Raw genomic sequence first — 23,259 nt, 5'->3', positions numbered from 1 at the left:
TCATGTTGTATATTACATGCCTACGTTTTCTTTAGCTTATAACTGGAAGTTTATAACTTTTGACCACCTTCCTCCAATTTCCCCTTCCTCCATCCTCCACTTCTGGTAATCTAAACTCTCTTTCTATACGGTTCTTTTTTCTTTTAGATTCCACATATAAGTGAGATCATACAGTTTTTGTTTGATTTATTTCACTTAGCATAATGCTAAGTGGACTTCAGGATCCATTCATGTTGCAGCAAATGGTAGGATTTCCTCATTTTTTATGGCTGAATAATACTCCAATGTGTGTGTGTGTGTGTGTGTGTGTATGTGTGTGTGTGTGTGTTTGTGTGTGTGTGTATGTGTGTATCATCATTTTTGTATCCATTTTGATGGATACATCAATAGACACTTAGGTTGTTTCCATATCTTGGCCATTGTACATAATACTGCTAGGAAACTGAGGGTGCAGACACCTTTTCAATTTAGTGCTTTCATTTCCTTTTCATTTCCCAGAGGTGGGATTGCTGAACCATATGGTAGTTTTATTTTTAATTTCTTGAGGCTTCTCTATATTGTTTTCTATAGTGGCTACACCAATTTACAATCCCACCATGAGTACACAAAATTTCCCTTTTCTCCACATCAACATTTATTATTGATCATAATCAATGTACATCAACATTTATTATTGCTTGCCTTTTTGATAATGGCCATTCTAACAGGTATGAAGTGATATCTCATTGTGGTTGCAATCTGAATTTCTGAATGACTAGTAATGTTGAGCATGTTTGATGTACCTCTTGGCCTTTCATATATCTTCTTTGAAAAAATGTCTATTCAGGTCCTGTACCTATTTTTATTATTTTTTTTTCTTTTTTAAACATTTATTTATTTTTGAGACAGAGAGAGACAGAGCATGAATGGGGGAGGGGCAGAGAGAGAGGGAGACACAGAACCAGAAGCAGGCTCCAGGCTCTGAGCCATCAGCCCAGAGTCCGATGCGGGGCTTGAACTCACGGAACCTGAGATCATGACCTGAGCTGAAGACGGACGCTTAACCGACTGAGCCACCCAGGCGCCCCCCTGTACCTATTTTTAAAGTAAGCTATTTGAGGGGATTTTTTGTTTTTGTTTTTGCCATTGAGTTGTAGGAGTTCTTTATATACTTTGAATAATAACCCCCTATTAGATACAGGATTTTGCAAATATTTTTTTCTTATTCCATATGTTGTCTTTTCACTTTGTTGATGGTTTATTTTGCTGTACTGAAGCTTTTTTAGTTTGATGTAGTCCCACTCATTTATTATTATTTTTTTTTTTAGTTGATTGTGATTTAGGCGTCATATCCATCAGGGAAATGTACATCAAAACTACACTGAGATATCACCTCACACCTGTCAGAATGGCTAAAATCAACAATATAAGAAACAACATGTCTTGGTAAGGATGTGGAGAAAAAGGAACTCTCATGCAGTGTTGGTGGGAATGCAAACTGGTGCAGCCACTCTGGAAAACAGTATAGAGGTTCTTCAAAAAGTTAAAAATAGAACTACCTTATGATCCAGTAATCTCCCTACTGGTATTTACCCAAGTATACAAAAACACTGATTCAAAGGGATACATGCACTCCTATCTTTATAGCAGGATGACTTGTAATAGCCAAATTATGGAAGGAATCTAAGTGTCCATCAGTAGATGAATGAATAAAAAAGATGTGGTATATATATATGCATATATACGTATGCATATATATACATATATACACATACATATATATGCCCACCCACATTATATACCCACATATACACATATGCACAATGGGATATTATTTAGCCATAAAAAAGAATGAAATACACCATTTGCAATGACATCAATGGAGTGAGAGTATAATGCTAAGTGAAATAAGTCAGAGAAAGACAACACCATATGATTTCACTTATATGTGGAATTTGAGAAACAAAACAAATGAGCAAACAAAAAAAAGAGAGAGAGAAACCAATAAACAGACTCTTAACTATAAAGAACAAACTCATAGTTACCAGAGGGGAGGTAAAGGGGATGGGTGAAAGAGGTGATGGGGATTAAGAAGTGCACTTGCTGTGATGAGCACTGGGTGATGTATGGGACTGGTGAATTGCTATTTATGCACCTGAAAATAATATAACACTGTATTTTAACTATACTGGAATTTTAAATTAAATTAAATTCAAAAACAAAATATCATTACCAAGATCCAGGTCAAGAAGTTTTATTCCTATGTTTTCTTCTAGGACTTTCATAGTTTCAGGTATTATATTTAAGTTCTTAATCCATTTCAAGATAACTTTTGTGAGTTGCATAAGATTGGGGTCCAGTTTCATTCTTTTGAATATCCAATTATCCCTGCACTATTTATTGAAGAGACTGTCTTTTCACCATCGAGTATTCTTGGTTCCCATGTCAAATATTAGTTGACTATATATGCTCGGGTTTATTTCTGGGTTTTTTATTCTATTCCACTGGTCTATGTGTCTGTTTATATGCCAGTATAATTGTTTTGTTGTTGTTGTTGTTGTTATATTATAGCTTTATAGTATAGCTTGAAATAAAAAGTGTTATGCCTCCTGCATTGTTCTTTCTCAGGATTTCTTTGGCTATTTGGGATCTATAAGTTCCATAAAAATTTTAATGTGAATTTCCTCTACTTCTGTAAAAAATGCCATTGGAATCCTAACAGAGATTTCACTGAATCTACAAATGGCTTTGGTCAGTATTAACATTTTAACAATACTAATTAATTAATATCAATTCTTCCAATCCATGAACATGAGATACCTTTCCATTTATTTGTGTTCTTTGATTTCTTTCATAAGTGTCTTATAGTTTTCAGAGTAGAGAACTGTCACCCCCTTGATTATTTTTTTCCTGATTTTTTAACTGTTTTTGATGGCTAGTGTAAAGAGGATCAATTTAATTCTTTTTCAGATTTTTGTATGTTATTTTTTATCTTGCAACTTTACTGAATTCATTGATTAAATCTAATGGTTGAGGCTTTAGGATTTTCTATACACAGTATGTCATCTGCAAGTAAAGATAATTTTACTTCTTCCTTTCCCATTATGATTGTTTTATTTGTTTTTCTTGCCTGATTGCTCTAGCTAGGAATGCCAGTACTATTTTCACTAGAAATGGTGACAGTGAGCATCCTTGTCTTGTTCCTGATCTCAGAGGAAAAGCTTTTAAACTTTCACCATTGAATATGATGTTAGTTGTGGGCTTGTCATATATGGACTTTACTATGCTGAGATATGTTCCTTGTATGTGTAATTTGTTAAGAGTTTTTATCATGAATGTATGTTAAATTTTCTAAAAATGCTTTTTCTGAATCCATTGAGATGATCATACTTAGGGTTTTTTTTTTCTTCAATTAATGTGATGTATCACATGAATTGATTTGTGTATGTTGAACCATCCTTACATCCCAGGAAATAATCCTATTTGATTATGGTGAATGAACCTTTTTTGAAGTGCTTCTGAATTTGGTTTGCTAGTATTTTATTGGGAGTTTTTTCATCTATATTCATCAGGGATACCTTTTCTGGCTTTGGATAATGCTGGCCTCTTAAAATAAATTTGGTAATTTTCCCTCCTCTTTGATTTCTTTTTTTCTGAAGATTTTGACAAAGACTGGTGTTAATTCTTCTTTAATTGTTTGGTAAAATTCACCAGTGAAGCTTTGAATTCCTGGCCTTTTCTTTGTTGGGAAATTTTTGATTAGCCATTTGATAACCTTACTACTAACTGATCTATTCAGATTTTCTACTTTTTCCCAGTTCAGTCTTGGTAAGTTATATATTTCTAAGAATTTTTCATTTCTCCTAGGTGTCTAATATGTTGGTATACAGTTGTTCATAGTGCATTTTTATGATTCTTTGTATTTCCGGGGTATCGGCTATAATGTCTCCTTTTTCATTTATAATTTTGTTGATTTGGATCCTGTTTTTTCATTAGTCTAGGTAAGGATTTGTCAGTTTTGTTCATCTTTTCAAAAAACAACTCTTAGTTTGGTTAATCTTTTCTACTGATTTTCTGTTCTTGACTTCACTTATTTCTGTGCTAATCTTTACTATTTCCTTTCTCCTACTAACTTCAGGCTCAGCCTTTTCTTCTTTTTTTAGTTCCTTAAGGCATAGAGCTAGGTTGCGTATTTGAAATTTTTATTGCTTCTTAATATAGATGTTTATTGTTATGACCTTCTCTCTTTAAAATACCTTTGGTGCATCCCATGAGTTCTGGTATATTATGTTTCCATTTTCATTTGTTTCTAGAAACTTGTTTATCCCTCTTTAATTTCTTTGATCCATTGGTTTTTAAGGGGAGTGTTTAATTCCCATGTATTTATGAATTGTCCAGTTTTCTTCCTGTTACCAATTTACAGTTTTATGCTATTATGGTCAGAGAGGATATTTGGTATGATTTCAATCTTCTTGAATTTTCTAAGACTTGTCTTCTGGTCTAATATATGGTTATCTTAGAAATTTTTCCATGTACACTTGAGAAGAAGGCATATTCCGCTGCTGTTAGGTAGAATATTATGTATGTCTGTTAAATCCACTTGGTCAATAATTTGTTCAAATCTGCTCTTCCTTCATTGATTCTGTCTGGATGGTCTATCCATTGTATAGTGTGAAGAATTAAAGTACTCTACTATTATCATTTCTCTTTTTGGTTAGTTTTGCTTTATATACTTAGGTGTTCAGGTTTTGGGCACATATATATTTACAATTGTTATATCCTCTTGATGAACTGACCACTTTATTATCATGTAATGATCTTGGCTCTCTTTACTATTTTTAGTTTAAAATCTATTTTATCTGATGTAACTACCCCTGCCTTTTTTTTTTTTTTTTGGTTACCATTTGCTTGAACAACTTTTCTCATTCCTTCACTCTCAGTCTATGTCTGTATTTAAGGTTAAAGTGAAGCAACACCCAGGGTCCCAAGAATAAGAACAGGATGCAATGACAGCTGGCACCACTGAAAGCTGTCACATACCAACCTTCCCTCCAACTGCAAACAATACCAACCACCTCACCTGCAGGGCCCTCATTTCCTTCCAAAGAGAAAAATACAGGAGACACAAGACCACCACTCTCTCAAGAAAGCTCACACCTTTTGGAGAAATAATGGACCCACTATGGCTGCAAATGTGCCACAGGCCAGAATTCTAGACAAGATATTGTATGCTCCCACTATGATTTGATGAGAAGAACAGTCATCCCTGTGGTCTTCTACCTGAAAGCCCAGAACCTTATCTTACATCAAATAGACCTTGAATGAGGCTCACTGACAAACTCTGACAGCCCTGAGCAGGTTCAGAACTGTGACATGTAAGGTAGGCCTGGTTGGACCAGACCTGAGAAGGATGCCTGGGAGATAAAGCCTTGCATCAGGCAATAGACCAATGCTGCTTCCATGGTTTGGACAAAAGTACTGTGGAAACCTGAGATGCTGGCATCAGCAGGAACTGAGCAAGGAGTACAGGAGCCCTCTGCACCATCTCTGCAACTTCTCTGTAAACCTAGAATCACTTAAAAGTAAAAAAAATATATATTAAAAAATAACAATGAAAATAAAGTGAATCTCTTGTAAGTAGTATTGCATTGGGTCTTGTTTTTTGTCCATTCACCCATTCTATGTCTTTTGATTAGAGAATTTAATCTATTTACATTTAAAATAATTATTGATAGGTAAGGACTACTACTGCCATTTTGTTAATTGTTTTCTGGTTGTTTTGTATATCCATTGTTCAATGTTCCTTATCCTGCTATCTTTGTTCATGTTTTGATGTCCTTTGGTATCCATATGCTTTGATTTCTTCTCCTTCTCTTTCTCCATCTTTTTCTTCCTTCTTTTTAAAAATCTATCATTGTTATAGGTTTTTCCCTTGTGATGACCATGAGGCTTACATAAAATATCTTAAAATTATAATACTTCATTGCATACTTTATACTTTTACTTCTCCCTCTCACATTTTAGGCTATTGCTGTTACAACTTACATATTTTCGTAGTGTATAATTAATAAGAGATTATTCCAGTTATGGACATTTTTATTATATTTATTTTCTTAACTTTAAACCATTGTTGTAAGTAAATTACACACCACAATTACAAATTACAGAATCTACCCTTGACTATATATTCCATAACCAGTGACCTTTACACTAATTTTTTACGTTTTTATGATGTTAGCTAGGCTCTTTTTATTTCCATTCAAAGAACTCCCTTTAGCATTTCTTGTATGGCAGGTCTAGTGGTAATGAACTCCGTCAGCTTTTGGTTTTCTGGGAAAGTCTTTATCCCTCCTTAATTTCTGTAGAATAGCTTCACTGGGTATAGTATTCTTGGTTGACAGGGTTTTTTTTTTTTCTTTTAACATTTTGAATATGTCATCCCATTCTCTCCTGGCCTCAAATACTTCCGTTGAAAAATTTACTAATAGCTTTATGGGGATTCCCTTGTAGATACTTCTCCTTTCTATTGATGCTTTAAAAATTTTTTTGTTGTTGTTCTGGATCAAACATTTTTATTTATTTGTCTGCCAAACACAAAAGCTGATTTCTATCTATAATTATTTTTTTAAGATAAGAAACAGTGAGTCAACTGAAGAAACAACTGTGGCCTAACTGTGAAGACTATGGCGCTCACCATGAGGCTGTAGGGAGAAATGGTAATGACATTAGCAGGCTTTCTCCAAGAAGGCTCTGCAGCACCTCACACACTGCTAGTAGATAGTCTCAAAGTCAGACTCATTCCCATAATAAATAATAAATTGTTTCAATAATAAATTGTTTTTGTGGATAGCTCTCAAGTAGTTCAACTTTAGATTTGCATTTCTTTTCCTATTCAAGTATCTCAGATTGCTTTCATCCATATGTAGTATATAATCAGATGTAGCAAAGTCTTCTTTGGTAACCTGCCAGGCAATGTTAACCCCACAGACTGATGGGAATAATATGCTTTTTTATTTAATTGTGCCCTCCATAATTGCGAGGGTTTGCTATTTCATATGTAGATGTCACTACATTTTCTATCCTCCAATTATTTGAAAGCTTTTGATCAGTTACAAGTTTTCTGAAAACTTATTCTGCAATGGGTGACTGACATGTTACCCAGACACAAAGAGCACAGACTTGGATACCTGCTCAGCCATCGTCCCATGCACCAGTATTATATTTTTCAGCTCTAGAATGTTTTTTTTTCTTTCTTTTTCTTTTTCTTTCTTTCTCTTTCTTTCTTTTTTTTTCTTTTCTTTCTTTCTTTCTTTCTTTCTTTCTTTCTTTCTTTCTTTCTTCTTGCTTTCCTTCTTTCTTTCAATTATATTGCTTAGTCAAACTTTTCATTTTGTTCATGCTTTGTTTTCCTAATTTTGTTTAGTTGTCTATGTGTTCTTGGAATTCACTAGACTTCTTTAAGAAAATTATTCGGAATTCTTTGTCTTATAGTCCATATATCTCCATTTCTTTAAAATCATCTATTAGTGCTTTATTAGTTTCTTTTGTTGGCGTCATATTTACCTACTTTTTGTGATCCTTGATTCCTTATGTTGTTATCTGTGTATTTAAGTAATCAGGTTCCTCTTTCAGACTTTACAGGTTTGTTTTGGCAGAGACAGGTCTCCAAACAGTCAAATTCAAACAGTCAACAGTTTGAGTTTCTGGACATGTATACTGGTAATGTTCTTGGGTAGGTGGGGCCTGTGATTATGATTTATTTTGGGGTGAGGCAACTGTGCAAGTTCTGAGGCCAGGGATGGAGATGGTGGTGCCACTGGGTGAGAACAGTTGAATAGGGCTGCTTTTTTGGTTCACTACCCAAGTGAGGCTGTAGGATGGGTTCCATGACTGTCTAGATTCTCTGTTCACACTTACTAGATGGTTAGGTTTGGGTACTATATTCATTAATAGATGAGGCTATGAATTATCTTTCCTTCCCTGACTGGTCAGCAGTATGGGACTTAGGGCTTGTACAGCTCATTGTTTGGGGACCCAAATCAGGCAAAAGTGTGCACTAAATTTGCTTGTCAGCTGAGGCCACCAATTCTTCTTTGCAGACAGGGAAAGTCACAGATGGCTCTCTGTTCAAGTGTCACTGTAAGCAGGGCTATTGGATAGACTCTACAGCTTACCATGTGCTCTGGTTGGGTTCCTTGGTTAGGCAGGCTTGAGGCTATATGCAGCGATAAGTGGGGCTACAATTTAGTTTCTCTATATGGGCATAGTGGGAGAAGCAGCTGTAAAACTGGCAAAGCTCTTTGTTGTCTTAACTCAAGCCAACCTGTGCCCCAAATTCCCTGGCTGGAAAGGCCCGCTGGCTTTGCTCTGAAAACTATTGGTTCTGCCTACCTGTGTCTAAGCTTAAGCACTACTGCAGCACACAGCTCCCAGGCATCCTTGCCAGCTCTTCTGGTCAGGTGGGACAGGGAGCCACAGCAGGTAGGCCTATGTTCCAGCTCCCTTGTCTGGAACAAGGAAATGGGAAGGGTCACTCCAGGCAACTCTCAATTTCCCAGACTATCTAGCTGGGAGGGGTTGGGAGCTACCCTCAGCTTTGGCTATGAATTAATCCTTCTGCCTATGTATAGCACAGAAACCTTCCTGTGCCTGGTACTGGCTTTGCTCTGGAGGTGATAAGCTCTACCTACCCACCTCTCAGTTTGAGCACTACTGTTCTACACAGCTTGTAGGTGTTCCTCTGGCCAGTAGATGTGACCAGGAGATACTCACCATAGTGGGCAGGGCCATTATTCAGCTCCTTGCCTGAGAACGGGCAAACAAGGCTCTAGGGCTAGCAATACCCTTCATTTAAAAATTCAAATCAGGCAGATCTGCACCCCAATGAGTTCCCTAGTCAGACTGCATTACCAATATGTTTCTTCAGATGAGCAAAACCATTGGTTGGGATTACTACTTTATCATTGCAGGTATAAACTTGATCTGCCAAGATCCATGTGCTTGTTGTTATAAGATCCTCCCTGCTTCTCCATCATAAGTCAGATTCCCAGTGGTCAAGCCCCCAAGGTTCCCCTGAAATCCCCATGGAGTGAGATGAGAGTAGAGGTTCCCACAAAGCAACCCCAATGGTCAGTGGGGAAGACTGGTTGTCTTCCCCTGGGTTCTCTTTTTGTCTTACTGGAGGACCTAATGGCTCAAGGAAAACCCCTCCATATAGTGTTGCACTGGTCTGAGGGAAGTGAAAAAAAGTCATTAGGTAGTCACTTCTCTTACCCTTCTAATGCAATCTGTCTTGTCTCTGTGGTGTAGGGGGTGATTTAGACTCACCCTCATGTTCTAGAATTCTTTCAGTGAAGTTCTCATCTTGAATAGTTGCTAGCTGTCCTTCTTGTGATGGGGAGCAAAGTCAGGAATGATCTACGTTACCATCTTGGTGAAGTCTAGTTTTAATGAAGTCCAGCTTATCAATTGCCTCTTTCATGAACAATACCTTTGTTGTTGTATCTAAAAGTAGTCACCATATCCAAGATCACCCAGATTTCTCCTGTTATTTCCTATGAGTTTTATAGCCTTTTGTTTTGTATTTGGAACTCTGATTCATTTTGAATTAACTTTTGTAAGGAATGGTCTATGTCTAGATTTATATTTCTGCATGTGGTATCCATTTTTTCCAGCACCATTTCCTCAAAAGACTATCTTTGCTTCATTTTATTGTCTTTGCTCTTGTGTTAAAGATAAGTTGACTATACTTATGCTGGTCTATTTCTGAATTCTCTATTCTGTTCCAATGAACTACTTTTCTATTCTTTCAGCAATACCACAGTTTTTTGAATACTGTAGCTTTATAGTAAGTTTTGAAGCTGGGTAGTATAGTTCTCTGAATTTGTTCTTGTCCCTCAATATTGAGTTAACTATTCTGGGTCTTTTGCGTCTCCATGTAAACTTTAAAATCAATTTGTTGATATCCACAAGGTAAGTTGCCAAGATTTTGATTGGGATTGCATTGATTCTCTATAGATAAAGTGGGAAGAACTAATATCTTGACAATATTGAGACTTTCTATCCATGAACATGGAATGTGTATGTATGTATGCATGTATTTAATATCTTTCATCAGAGATTTGTAGTTCTCTTTACATAGATCTTGTGCATATTTTGTTAAATTTACACCTACATATTTAAATTTGGGGGGTACTAATGTAAATGGTAATATGTGTTTAATTTTAAATTTACTTATTAAATGCTGGTATATAAGAAATTGATTGACTTTTACTTAGTCCCCATTAAAGTGTGTACTGAGGGCTCTGCAACTGTACTAGTTACAGGGCATGTATAATAATAACTAGTTATAGTTATCAACCTCAAGGAGTTAGGGGGAGGCAAAAGAGAAGGAAACATGTAATCACATTTTTAGACAAGAAAAAGCTATCCCAATCCCAGTCTGAGAAAAAAAAAAAAACATGTTTTGAGTGATATAATTTATTATGTTCTTTTGGGAGAAAGCATTACTCCTAATTAATTTTTAAACAATTTCCCTACAGATTTTAATAGATGAAAATTTGCTCTGGGGAATCAAGTGACTGGTTACCCTGATGACTGCCAATCAAGAATCTGATGATCTTTTTTTAAAAAATTGTCTAAGCTTATTTAATTATTTTGAGAGATTGCATGCATGAGCAGGGGGTAGGGGTTGGATGTGGGGGAGGGGCAGAGAGAGAGAGGCAGAGAAAGAATCCCAAGTAAGCTCCACACTTGGCATGGAGCCTGACATGGGGCTTAATCCCATGAACCATGAGATCACAACCTGAGCCAAGACCTAAGAGTTGGACACTTAACCGACTGAACCACTCAGTTACCCCTAGAATCTGGTGATCTTTAACCAAACATTCTTTCTTCTTTTTTATATCTGATTCGACAATAATTATGTAATCATTCTTCTAACTACAAAATTTCTTACAAGAAAGCATCTTTCAATTGGCTAATATACACTCTTACAGGTCTTTTCCTTGCAGCAAAGTTCTAATAAACCTCGACACATGCTCATAACTAAATTGCCTGAAAAGCTTTATTTAACATTGTAATAGAAAATTAGTCAGAGTTGTAATAGAAGTTATCACAAGGATGTGGGGAGCACTTGAATTTTGGATGTATGAGTGGGTGGGGGTGGAGGAGGAAGGCATTCATTCAGAAGTGACATCTAAATTGAATACTACAGAATGAGTAGAACAAAGGGCAGTAGAGAGATGGGAGGAGTCTGAGACAGTAGCTAAGAAAAAGACCTAGAAGGGAAAAAGTATTATCTGTGTAGCAGGTGGCTACCCTGCCCATGTACATTGGGCTTGAAAATGTCCTGTTCTCCAGCGCACATTCACCTTGCCTGTATCTGCATCTAAACCTGAGATTTCCCCCAGGAAGCAGAGGGGCATTCTTCCCTTTTTTGGGAAATGCTGGTAAAAAACCTGGAAGGAATATAACATCCCCAAGGGTTGTCCTCAACCAATGACAGAGTGGTGTAGCTGTTACGTAAATTCCCCCATTTATTCTCCCCTTGGATGGGATAATTCTAAATATGTTTCACAGTGTTTCCCAGAATTTCCCCAGGCATTTGGCGCCAGTCCAACTGTGGGCACTGGGTTCCTTTTCCTGTGTCACTGCCCCACTCCCCACCAGTATGTTCTGAGCTTCCCAAATAAAGTGCTTTGCACACCAGGCCTTGTCATAGGGTCTGTTCTGGGGAATTCAGACTGAAGAGCCTGTTTGGGGTAACTGCAAGCAGTTAAGCAACAGAGAGAACTTGTGATATGCAAAAAGGTAAAAGCGAGGTTGGGCTAGAGTATGTAAGGCCCTGATTTGCCATATTCAGCAGATAAAAATCACGATGCCCAGTTAAACTTTAATTTCAGATAAACAACAAATAACTTTTTAAAATAAGTATGAATTGGGCATAGTTATACTAAAAAATATTGTTTATCTAAATTAAATTTACTGGGTATCTTGTATTTTATCTGGCATTGCTATGGGATCTAAAAACGATTTGGAGCTTTATCAGTAGGACACTTTGGTTCCAGTGTGGAACATGGGTTTGAGAAAGGCTGGAGAAACCAGTGAGAAGACATAACCACTGCCCAGAGATGAGGCCTGGGTCTGGGGCTTTCAGGGAGATGGGAGAAGTAGATGGAAGGCATAAGGGAAAGTTATCTGCACTTAAACTAGCTGCCAGGGCAAAAGAACTATCTCAATAGACAGGATGGGAAAAGACTACCAAAAATGAATGCAAAGTCCCGAAAATGCCCCCAGAGTGTTCAGAAAAAGACATCAAACTATGAATGCAAGGCCTCCCTTCCTTTCCTCCTTGATGTGCTCATGCCCATGGAGTAGAATGCCCTTTTTCAGGCCAAAGCACCTTGCCCCCTGAATCAAACTACAGGAGTAACTATAGGCCTGAGCACTCCTCCTGAACCTCTCTGATGACCTAAATTAGAATGGGCTCAGCTCAGCCCTGTCCCCAGATGAGCCCTTGACCAGAGCCTCTGGAAATTACCAGATGTACATGGCAAGGGACACTAAGAAAAAGCAAATTCTCTTTAGCTTATTTTCTCTTTGTTGCTGTTGTTCCCTGAGATGGACCTTGCCCCATACGATAACCCCAGCCATGGTGCACACATTCCTCAGAATGATGTCACAGAAAATCCAGTCTCAACATGGAAAGGGATAGGAAGCACATTTGGAATCACACGGTGTTCTCTGTGTGAAGAGCTCTTCAGTTTCATTTCAACTTTCATGAAGGAAATTCTATTCCTGTGGGAAACCACTTCAAAAACAATATATTGAAAAAGAAAGAAGAAAAATGAACTCCATTATACCAATGGTACATTCCTTTCTTCTGTTTTGCTCTGTTTCTCCCATTTGTAAAATGCACACCAAAGACTATTAGAGAATACAATTTGAACTGCTTCATTCCAAAGTTAAAGTGTTGAGAGTTAAAAAAAAAAAAAAACGACAGTGAAATAAAAACAGGTCTCCCTTCATTTTTTAACACTTGAGTTTGATTATAACTTTCAGTTCTGAAATTTGAAATTGTACAGGGCTATTTCCTCAAACTAAATTATACATACTATTATCAGACAGTAAAAAGCATGAGTAGTTATCTGGAAATTATGTGTTTTCTACCCACATTCACATACGCACACAGAGACTGTAGTATGAGCAATTTGTATAAGACAAGCTATTGATCACACATTCATCTACCCCATAATAGTCAAGTTGGCATCCCAGGGTCTCTGGGTCTACTCTGTGCCAAAGATCATTTTGATTGTTTACATATAGTATATATATAATTCTCATAAGAACCTCATAGGGTAGATATTCCTCTCCCCACTTTACAATGTAGAAATTGAGGCTCAGAAGGGTTAAATAACTTTCCCAAGGTCACACAGTGTATAAGTGACATGTATGGGCTGAATTGTGTCCCTTACAAAATTCATATGTTGAAGTCCTACCCTTCAGTACCTGAGAATGTAATTGTATTTGGAGATATGGTATTTAAGAAATAATTAGGTTAAAATGAAGTCATTAGTATGGACCCTAATTCAATATGATTGTGGTCCTTATAAGAAGAGAGAGACATTAGAAATATGCATCCACGGTGGAAAGACCATGTGAGGACACTGAGAAAGCAATCATCTACCAGCCAAGCAGAGAGGCCTGAGGAGAAACTGACCTAGCCAACTCCTCAATCTTGGACTTCTAGCCTCCAGAATTATGAGAAAATTAATTTCTATTGTTTAAGCCACCCAGTGTATGTTACCTTGTAATGACAGTCCTATAGCAGCCAACCCAGAATTTCCATCTGATTTGCAATTTTCCTGAAATCATCATTTTTCACCAGAGAATCAGGTCTGGGAGAAAATGGGGTTAAGGGAGAATTAATTTTACTTAATATTCAATGTGCCAAGGCAAACTAGGGTTTAGCTCAAGGTAACCAAATTACCCAAGATGGCCCAATGTGGGGGTTGTGGTGGTAAATGTGGTGATGTTGGGAGTTCTAGGGAGGAAGGGCAGTAATAACTCAAGCCCAGAAGAGCTAGAAATAGCATTTTTCCTTCAGGTAATCAGTTTATTAAATCAGACCTCAGACGATGACCAGAATCTCAGATGCAGGATCCAGGCCCTGTCATGTAACCCAGCACGGGGAATTGGAAAAAGTGTAGTAAGGGTCCCCAAGTCACCCTCTCTCCCACCAATTTTCCATATATTGCACTGAAGCCTTGATGACTAAGTTATTAGGCCCCTCTTCTGGTCCAACATGGATCTGCTGGGGTAAGGGAGAGCAGAGCAGAAACTGGGCCCATGCCTGGTGACCCAGACAAGCTCCCCAGAATGCTGAAGGGGGCCAATTCTCCTCCTCATGATGAATTTTTCCTTCTCAGAATTTCCTCCCAAAGGAGAGAAAGGGAGCACAATTATCTATGGAATCCAGTTTGCCTAGATGTCACTTTAAATGAATAGGAGCCAGCTTCAAATAAAACAACTACTCCCTCTTTCTGGTTTCCCGGGGCAGAGTCTGTGATTTTCTCCACCTACTCTTCCCCACTCTCCTACCACTATCACAGGTGAGGGTTCTCAGCCCTGCATCTTCTGGCCTTGATGGATACCCAGTTCAGCTCATAAATCCCTCTCTTACAAATCTCATTTTTTCTATCAGTTACCAAACTTCCCCAAAAAATATTCTCAAGTCTTTGAAATTTGATATCTGTGATATGCAAGCTGCCCAAAACCCAAGGCTTGGGCAAGAGCCGTTTCTTCCCAGACTTAAGGGCTGTACTAGGCTTTATAGTTCCCTAGAGAACTAGAGTGCTGAACAGAAAATTGAGGCAGAAACAGTACTGGCTTTCATCAATCTCTTGGGGCAGGTACTTATCAGCATGGAACTCCTGAGTTTTTAATATACAGGGCCCCAAGGCTTGCTAAATACTGAACCTGAAACTGTACTCCACTCTACCTCTCACTGTCCCCCCACTGGCAAGATGAAAGCTCTAATGCTCCTGTTTGGTCCTACTATGGTCAGAGTCAGCCAGAATAGGACTCTGCAGATCCATCTTTACTTCACCTTTTCTTGAGTAGACAATGAAGTAACTTTATTTAAAAACTTGACTAATGTTTAACTCTTGGCATTTTGAACCTTTTATTCAGTGATGTATAAAAGAGTTTATTAATTTATTTGGGGCCTGACAGATATAAGGGAGACTTCCCTACTTTTAGCCAAATATTCACCTAAGTATTCTAGAAGAAAAATAAGAACTAGGGGGAGATGAGGAAGAAGGAAACAAGGAAAGGGAGGCGTAGGGAAAGGAAGGAAGGGAAAATTTCCAGCTCTTTGGATCTAATGGACTAACCTGCTTCTCTTGCCTGTTAGGAGTGAGTGGTCTGTTTAACTTCAGTTCTGTCTAGATAATGAGCAGATAACAGCATACCTACCCCTTGCGTAGGATCTCATGATGACTGCTATATCCTAGGGCTTCATTATCCTTGGCATGGGTCTCTCTAGGCCTGTAGCCTTTCACTATGTGATTCCTTAGAAGGACCTTGTGAAAAGGTGAGCAAGTAGTGCCTGATCCCCAGGAATTCTCAGCCAAAATCCAAAGGTGGATCTGACTTCTTTCTTTTGAGCCCTTAACAGAACTCCAGTTTCTTGGTATTACTTGGCTCAGAATAGTAGTATAAGAACTACACTTATCAAGTTGGCCCTCCTGGATTTCCCTGGCATAGTAAAAATAGATATGGCTTCCCTGTGTCTAGGTTCAGATTTGCTGATGTGACTGTCAGCCCTTCTTGGGTCAAGAGTTCAAGATATACAGATGTAATCAACTGAATGTTTGTGTCCCCACAAAATTGATATATTAAAGCCCTATCCCCTAATGTGATTATATTTGGGAATAGGGCTTTTATAGAAATAATTAAGGTTAAATTAGGTCATTAGGGTAGGGTACTAATCCAATAGGATTAGTGTACTTGTAAGAAACATACCAGAGCTTTCACTCTCTCCCCTGTGAAGGTACAGTGAGAAGAGAGCTGTCTATGAGCCAGAGAGAAAGCCATTACTAGAAACAAAACCTTGCCAGACACTGATGTTGGACTTTCCAGCTTCCAGAACTTTTAAGAAAATAATTTTCTGCTGTTTAAACCATGTAGTCTGTTGTATTTTGCTACGGAAGCCTGAGAAGACTAAAACAAAAGAGTAAAACATATGCCTCAGTTTTCCAGGGAAAATATAAAGGGAACTTTGATTTCCACGTGTATATCATTAGACAATCTACAAAGGTTGTCGCAACCATTATTTTAAAAGTTTCTAACTGCAGACCTAAATGGTACATTATGATACTCATTTTACAAAAGGGAAAACAGGATAGAAGAAGGAAGGTGATTCGTGCAGTGTCAAATGTAAGGGAGGAGGTCAAAATCGGAACTCATACCGAGACCACTGTTCTCTGCACAAAACTAAGCTGCTCTATAACAATCAATCTTCACACCATGATGTCATCTGCAAATTTGATAAGAAGGTTTCAATGTCTTCACACAAACAATAAAAGTATTTAACGGGGGAATTGTTACTTACACTTTCTAACCTGAAGACGACAAATGGGTTTCATCTTGCAAGCCAATTGATTTTTTGGCAGTGGCTGCCAATCCTGTGTATTGATAAGGGTTGTGAGGTCACGTTAGGAAAGAAAATCTGGATTATCTATCAACATTGGTCACAGGCACAGTAAGTGAGTATGAAGCATGTAAACCTGGGATCACACATGCTACTCCAATCCCCAAGACAACATGGAGTCCTCATGGATGAACAAAAACACTTTCCAGCATGAAGAACAAAAATATATAAACAAGGTCAGCCAAGGATAATTTTTTTTCTTAGAATTATTTTTTGAGTTACGTCTCCCTGATTGCTTCTCCCTCAATTTTCATTCTTCTCTGTCAGAAAAGAAAGTTGGGGCCTTGAAACTAAATTTCAAAATAAATTTCTTACATGAAATTTTATGTAGGAGATAACTAGTGTCTAAGAGACAAGTTCTTCAAGATTTTATAATAAACACAGAAGCAGACTTCATGAAGGACTGAGAAGGAGGAAAAAATTGGTTCTCAAGAACATTCATAGCAACTGTTTCATGGTTGGTAGAACAATTGGATATATAATCAGGGAGTAAACAACTTTGATTATAGTGGATTATACCAAGACACATAATAATATGGCTGTAATTATATATCAGCAGTTGTGCCTCAAATTCTTTTGGAAAATAGCTACTACAAGTTTTACAGAAATAGATTCAAGATAACAAGAAACATAAAGATCACAGTAAAAGCCCTTTGAGACTAAAAAAGTGGCATCTTGCCTCTCCCCATTCTTCAAATCTTAAATATTTTCAGAAATAAATCCTTACTGTATATGACAGTAAACTACAAAGCATGTCCAGCTTATTTTCCCCCTAATTATTCAGTCCTGCATAAGCTAGATGGATGCTTTCAAAACAGATACATGCTTAAAATTATTTAAGAAATAAAATGGCTCAAATAAGACTAATTTATCAATACTTAATAACAGAAGCAACTTCATATAACTACTTTTCTTACCAAAGATTATCAAATGCCACTTTCATTGACCAAAACTGATAAAAGCTGTTTTTATTATGGAAACTAGAGATATATAAAGAAGATCTTAGAAAAAAATTAGAACCTGTTTTAATTCCATCTTGTTGATTTTTTAAGAATAACTTCTGATTCTTGAAGATAAAGCTTTTTCCATTAATTTTGAAAAGTAATACTCCTAGGGGCGCCTGGGTGGCTCAGTCGGTTAAGCGTCCGACTTCAGCTCAGGTCACGATCTCGCGGTCCGTGAGTTCGAGCCCCGCGTCGGGCTCTGGGCTGATGGCTCAGAGCCTGGAGCCTGCTTCCAATTCTGTGTCTCCCTCTCTCTCTGCCCCTCTCCCCATTCATGCTCTGTCTCTCTCTGTCTCAAAAATAAATAACATTAAAAAAAAAAAAAGAAAAGAAAAGTAATACTCCTAAAGGTTTTATTGGAGCCTTCCACAACTTGGGTTCTATGACCTAGATGTTCTCTACTCCTAGTATTTACGTTCCTGAGAAAAGCTCGCTGGTAACATAAATAATGAAGTCAAACTTCTGATCTTTTTGTAAAATAAAAGTAAATTATAAAATTGGTACACAGAAAAATTGAGAAAGTGTGAAGCTCTAACAAAAGCACTTAAATTTCATGTAAAAACTAAGGAAGAAGATCTAAACCGACTTAGTGACAGGTTTGATTTCAGAAAAATGAGACACTCTTCTTATTTCACAAAGTACTTATTTTCAAATTAATAATCAATTACCCAAATACTCTTTCTTTGAAAATAGGCTCAAATGAGGTAAGAGAAAATAAACCTGAGTTCTAAAAATACACAAAGGCCTCAAACAATACATTTTCTTAAAGTCATAGAATTGGACACTTAAAATACTCCATTGGGTTTGTATCAGAAGTAGTTAACTTTTTGATACAAGTTATTGGACAGAAAGTAATAATAATATCTTAACTTTGTTAAGTGCGTTAGTGCTCCCAATTCACACATGTCATTGGTGCCCCCTTCCTGCTTGGTCTGGGGGAGACTGACTTGATCTCTGCTTGGTGAAAGAAAGCTCTGAGCTTTCCTCAAATTTCCCACAGGTACAAGGTGAGAGAACAGAGAATATTCCATACTCTTAAGGTCATTTTGGCTTCCAGGCTATTTCTGCCCAATTCCAGTGTTAACTCAGATGCAAGACATCCCCTTTCTTGAGTTCCACAAAAATTCTACTCTCACAAAGCTTGTGAAAGTGTGCAGAATTTCTGAAGATCTGGGGTGTCATGAGAGACTTGGAAGAGGTTTATATTGCAGCACATAGGTAATCTCAGATGAACAGATTCATCTCTATTCTTTTCCTGTGGTTCAGTTTCTTCAACACTGGGAATGTACATCTGCCCATCTCCCTATACTTATGGGTGACTATAGCCTCCCTGTCTCCCTCACTTCTTGCCCCCTACTCTTAGGAGCAAACAAACTCCTCTTTTTGTCTAGAGCCACAAATTCTCCAACAAAATACCCATCAGGATACCATCTGTGCCTGAATATAAGAGATCCAAGAATGCATTTTCCAAAAGAGAAGATCCCCTTTAAAAAGTTTCTGGCCAACATTAAATGATTGACATAGGAGAAATAGTCAAATGTCTTCTTACGGTATTGAGTTTATCAACTGAATCACACGATTATATTTAAAAACACACATGAACCTATACTGCTTTATAAAATACTGGGTTTTTATCCTCATTCTCACAGTTCATGAAAATTCTTCACAACTGACATGAGTGTCTTTGCCATCAATAGAGCCATTGTTAAGTCATCTGACACAGTTCCTTCAAACACATCAAGTTTGTTTCTTTCTAACTAGTTGGAAGTACAGCATTTTTAATCCTGCCAGACTGCTTAAACTGAAATTTTATCCCAAGTCGTAAGAATCAACTTGTTATTTATGTTCTCCATAATGTAACCATTTAATTTATTGCTTTTTAAAGTGACACTTAAGCCTTATTTACAATGACATTCAACACTTACAATTCAGAGGTCACCCTAGGGAATAATGATTATATTAGCGGGGTTAAATTTCTTTGCCTTCTTTTTTTTTTTTTTTTAAATAACCAAGAATCTCAGGTGACCTTTATAAGTAACTGAAATTAACACTGACTGAAGCTGTTTCAGACATATACTCTCTAAATAGTTATTTGTTGCCCAACTATTGAAAGAATGATGTATGAGACTTGAATTTAAGGTTGCTCTCTTTTATGGAGGGATAATTTTGATGGGGAAAAAAAACTGCAAACTCTCACCTTATAACCTAGCACATAGGCAACTGTCCCTTAACTCCTTCCCTAGAAGCACTGTGGGGCCAATTGTTAAAATTTTCCTTATTATCCATACACTAACTATATCATTTAATATTTGTAACAGGGCAAATATTAATCCTATGTTACAGATGAAGAAACTGAAGTTCAAAGAAACATAATGACTTGCCTAGTGTCAGATCACTTGACAGTGGGTGAAGACTAGTCAAGTGGTTTTCCTTAGAATAAAATAAAAACAAAACATAATAACCTTTCAAAGTTGCTAAGACAGTAAATCTTAAATGCTATCACCACAAAAAAGAAACTGTAATTATGTGAAGTGATGGCAGTGGTAGCTAATGTTCTGGGATGATCATTTTGAAATATATAAGTGCATAAAATCAACATATTGTACACTTTAACATACATGATGTTGTATGTCAATTACATCTCATTAAAGCTGGGGGAGAAAATGTGTATAATGACCTCATAGTACTGTTGTAATAATAATAGAAAAATGAAAGACCACCAAATTAATGATTAAAAAAATAATAATGCAATAACCTGGATAATGGTCTGTGATGAAGAGGAATGCTTTCCCAGCAATTGACTTTGTAATCTAAAAAATAAATATAATTCTTTATGTATTCTTTCATTGCCTGATATTTTAAAACATCCCTTGGGGGGCGCCTGGGTGGCGCAGTCGGTTAAGCGTCCGACTTCAGCCAGGTCACGATCTCACGGTCCGTGAGTTCGAGCCCCGCATCGGGCTCTGGGCTGATGGCTCAGAGCCTGGAGCCTGTTTCCGATTCTGTGTCTCCCTCTCTCTCTCTGCCCCTCCCCCGTTCATGCTCTGTCTCTCTCTGTCCCAAAAATAAATAAACATTGAAAAAAAAATTAAAAAAAAAAAAAACATCCCTTGGAATTCTTTTCAAGGCCTTTCTGGTTTTACCTGTAATTGGATCATTTATTACCGAATTCAAAGGTTTAAATAATTATTTTCTTTTGCTTTAATTTTCACATTTTTTAAAGAATTTGTGACTATGTTAAATAAGAAATCATCCAACTGATACTTGTTTATTTTTAAAACTAAAATGACACATTATTTTAGTCTTTCCAAGGAAGTTTTTGTTCTCATTGCTATACTGATGTAATGGATTTTTTTTTTCTTAAGAATCTCGGGGACAATTCAACAGGAGGAGGGCATTCAGAGATAAGACTGCTCTTCTCAGGGGAGAACAGGCCTGATGGTAGGCAGGACTTTGAAAGGGGTAGGGTTTGGGCTGAGGACTGTGAAATTTGGGGTGTGTGTGTGTAAGAAAGAGCACCACCTGCAAAGAAAAGGGGTGGGGAGACAGGTTGATTTTTAAACAGCTACTCCAAGGATGAAAACATTGAGGAGAGCTGCTGCTAGATCTACGGGAGCTTTGCTGTACAATGCACAACGTGAAATGACTGTGCCACCCCTATAAAAAACATAGCAAAGTCCAAGTTTCTTTGCTCTTTCATATAGACACGAAAGTACTTTGTGCTTTGTGTACAAATCCCTTTTGGGGTAAACAGGAGAGCACAAAGAAGAGGTAGCCAAGCTAAATTCTTTAAACAGAGGCTGAGTGGAGCCCAGGACCCGGGACTGCTAAATTCTGGATTCAGACCAACCTTTTAACATTTTTAAATGCCAAATACTTTGCTTTTGTCCTCATTCAGGAAACATAAGACCTGAGCAATTTTCATGGTTCCTAAAATGAATCCAAACTGAAAGAAGACATCAGTTCATGCGTAACAAAAACTCTGTCTCATAGATTGGAGTGCCTACATCTTTACCATGGTCACCTCCTCAGCTTGAACTCCAAACATCATCAGAAACCACCTAATTAATTCACTGTAAGAAACCACTACCTCGGGAATTACAAAGGACCAAATTCATATAATCAGTATATTTTTCTTCTTGTAGGTGAACACAACTGAGCAACCAAATCAGGAGAAGGCCCCTTGCACAGAAGGCCCTTTGGTGGGATGAAATCAGAGCAAGCAAAAACACTACATTGAAACTCAGAATGAGGAAAGTCTTATTTGAAAACAAAACAAAACAAAACAAAACAAAACAAAACAAACACTCTCAAAAGTCCATTGGGAATACCCCCTGGATCCATAACTACACTGGAACTCATCTGAGGTCAAATACTCTGAAGTCTTAGCAGCTAGGAAAACTGTGCTGCTTGACTAGGTAGCCCTCACCTTATTAAGAACAGTCTTTCTATGGACATAATGATTCATTCAATCTGGGGACAGCTCAGACTGTCTTTCCAGTGACTTTGCATACCTATGCAATTATCTTCTCTGTTTTGACCTTCAAGTTTAACTGTCAATAAGAAATCTTATTTCTTTCATTTCTTGCTGAAGCCCACACTGCAGGTTTCTGAGAAAATACTACCATTCTCTCCAAAATAACAGGGCTATCATTTCTGTATAAGAAACCATACTGTCACTTGTTCCTTTTTAAAAAGAATTGTTCTCTAAATATCTATTTCTCCCTTTCTACTTAATTCTAAAGACTCTAAGAAACCTGTAGAAACTTAAAGGTATAAAGTCTTGCAAGGATTTTTTAACAACACTTGTTCTTAAAAGTTTAGATTTTGAATATTAGAAGATGTGTCTTGGTAAGTATCCTTGTCAGCACCTCATTTTGCTCCTTTTCAACATGTTTAGATTCAATAGCAAATTCTTACCTAATTGCCTCTTCATCGTTAAGTCGAAATGAAATTCTAGTATATCAACTACTTATGTGGTTTACTTGTTTGTTTTTAATTTTGTGTTCTTCAGTAAAGCTAAAGCAACAACAACAAAAACAACAACAATTCTGGAATGCATTTCAGAGGGCTTTGTGCTTTCTGGGACCATCTAGTATCACAGCAACCACTAAAAGTCTAAGTATCCTAAAAAATAAAAATAAAAACAGGTCTGCAAAATGTTACTTGGCCTATTTATATATTGGGCCTATTTCCATGGCATTCCAAGATTTAAATAATGCATGGAGCCCTTCCCTACCCATTCTGATTAATTATTCATTCACAAATATTTATTGAGCATATCTACTTTGTGTCAAGGACTATATTAGGTATGAGCCATACAACAGAGAACAATGAGCTTTATATCTAGAGTCAGTGTCTACAACCTTTTTAATTTGATCCATGCTCTTAGAAAAAAAGGCACTACACTCATTAAAAAAAATTATTTATAAATCACATATATGTGTTCCCATTACTGATATCTTATAGATTATGGGAATTCATTTAAAAAAACTATTTTAAATAGATGAGATTTTCAAAAGTTAACAAGAAATATGTGTTCTAATGTTTTCTTGCCACATA

The 23,259-nt window shown here is 37.1% G+C and overlaps 1 protein-coding gene and 1 pseudogene across 3 annotated transcripts in view; both read right to left on the bottom strand.

Moving 5' to 3' along the window:
* The window catches only part of SLC9A9 (solute carrier family 9 member A9), a 703,780-nt gene that overhangs the window by 634,957 nt on the left and 45,564 nt on the right, over nt 1-23,259 (bottom strand). The gene's annotated exons all lie outside the window — the stretch shown is intronic.
* LOC122491896 lies at nt 5,696-7,178 on the bottom strand (annotated as a pseudogene).

This window comes from Prionailurus bengalensis, chromosome C2 (genome assembly GCF_016509475.1).
Source record: "Prionailurus bengalensis isolate Pbe53 chromosome C2, Fcat_Pben_1.1_paternal_pri, whole genome shotgun sequence".
Taxonomy (NCBI): domain Eukaryota; kingdom Metazoa; phylum Chordata; class Mammalia; order Carnivora; family Felidae; genus Prionailurus; species Prionailurus bengalensis.
The sequence above is the reverse complement of the archived record's forward strand: the minus strand, read 5'-3'. Positions and strand labels throughout refer to the sequence as shown.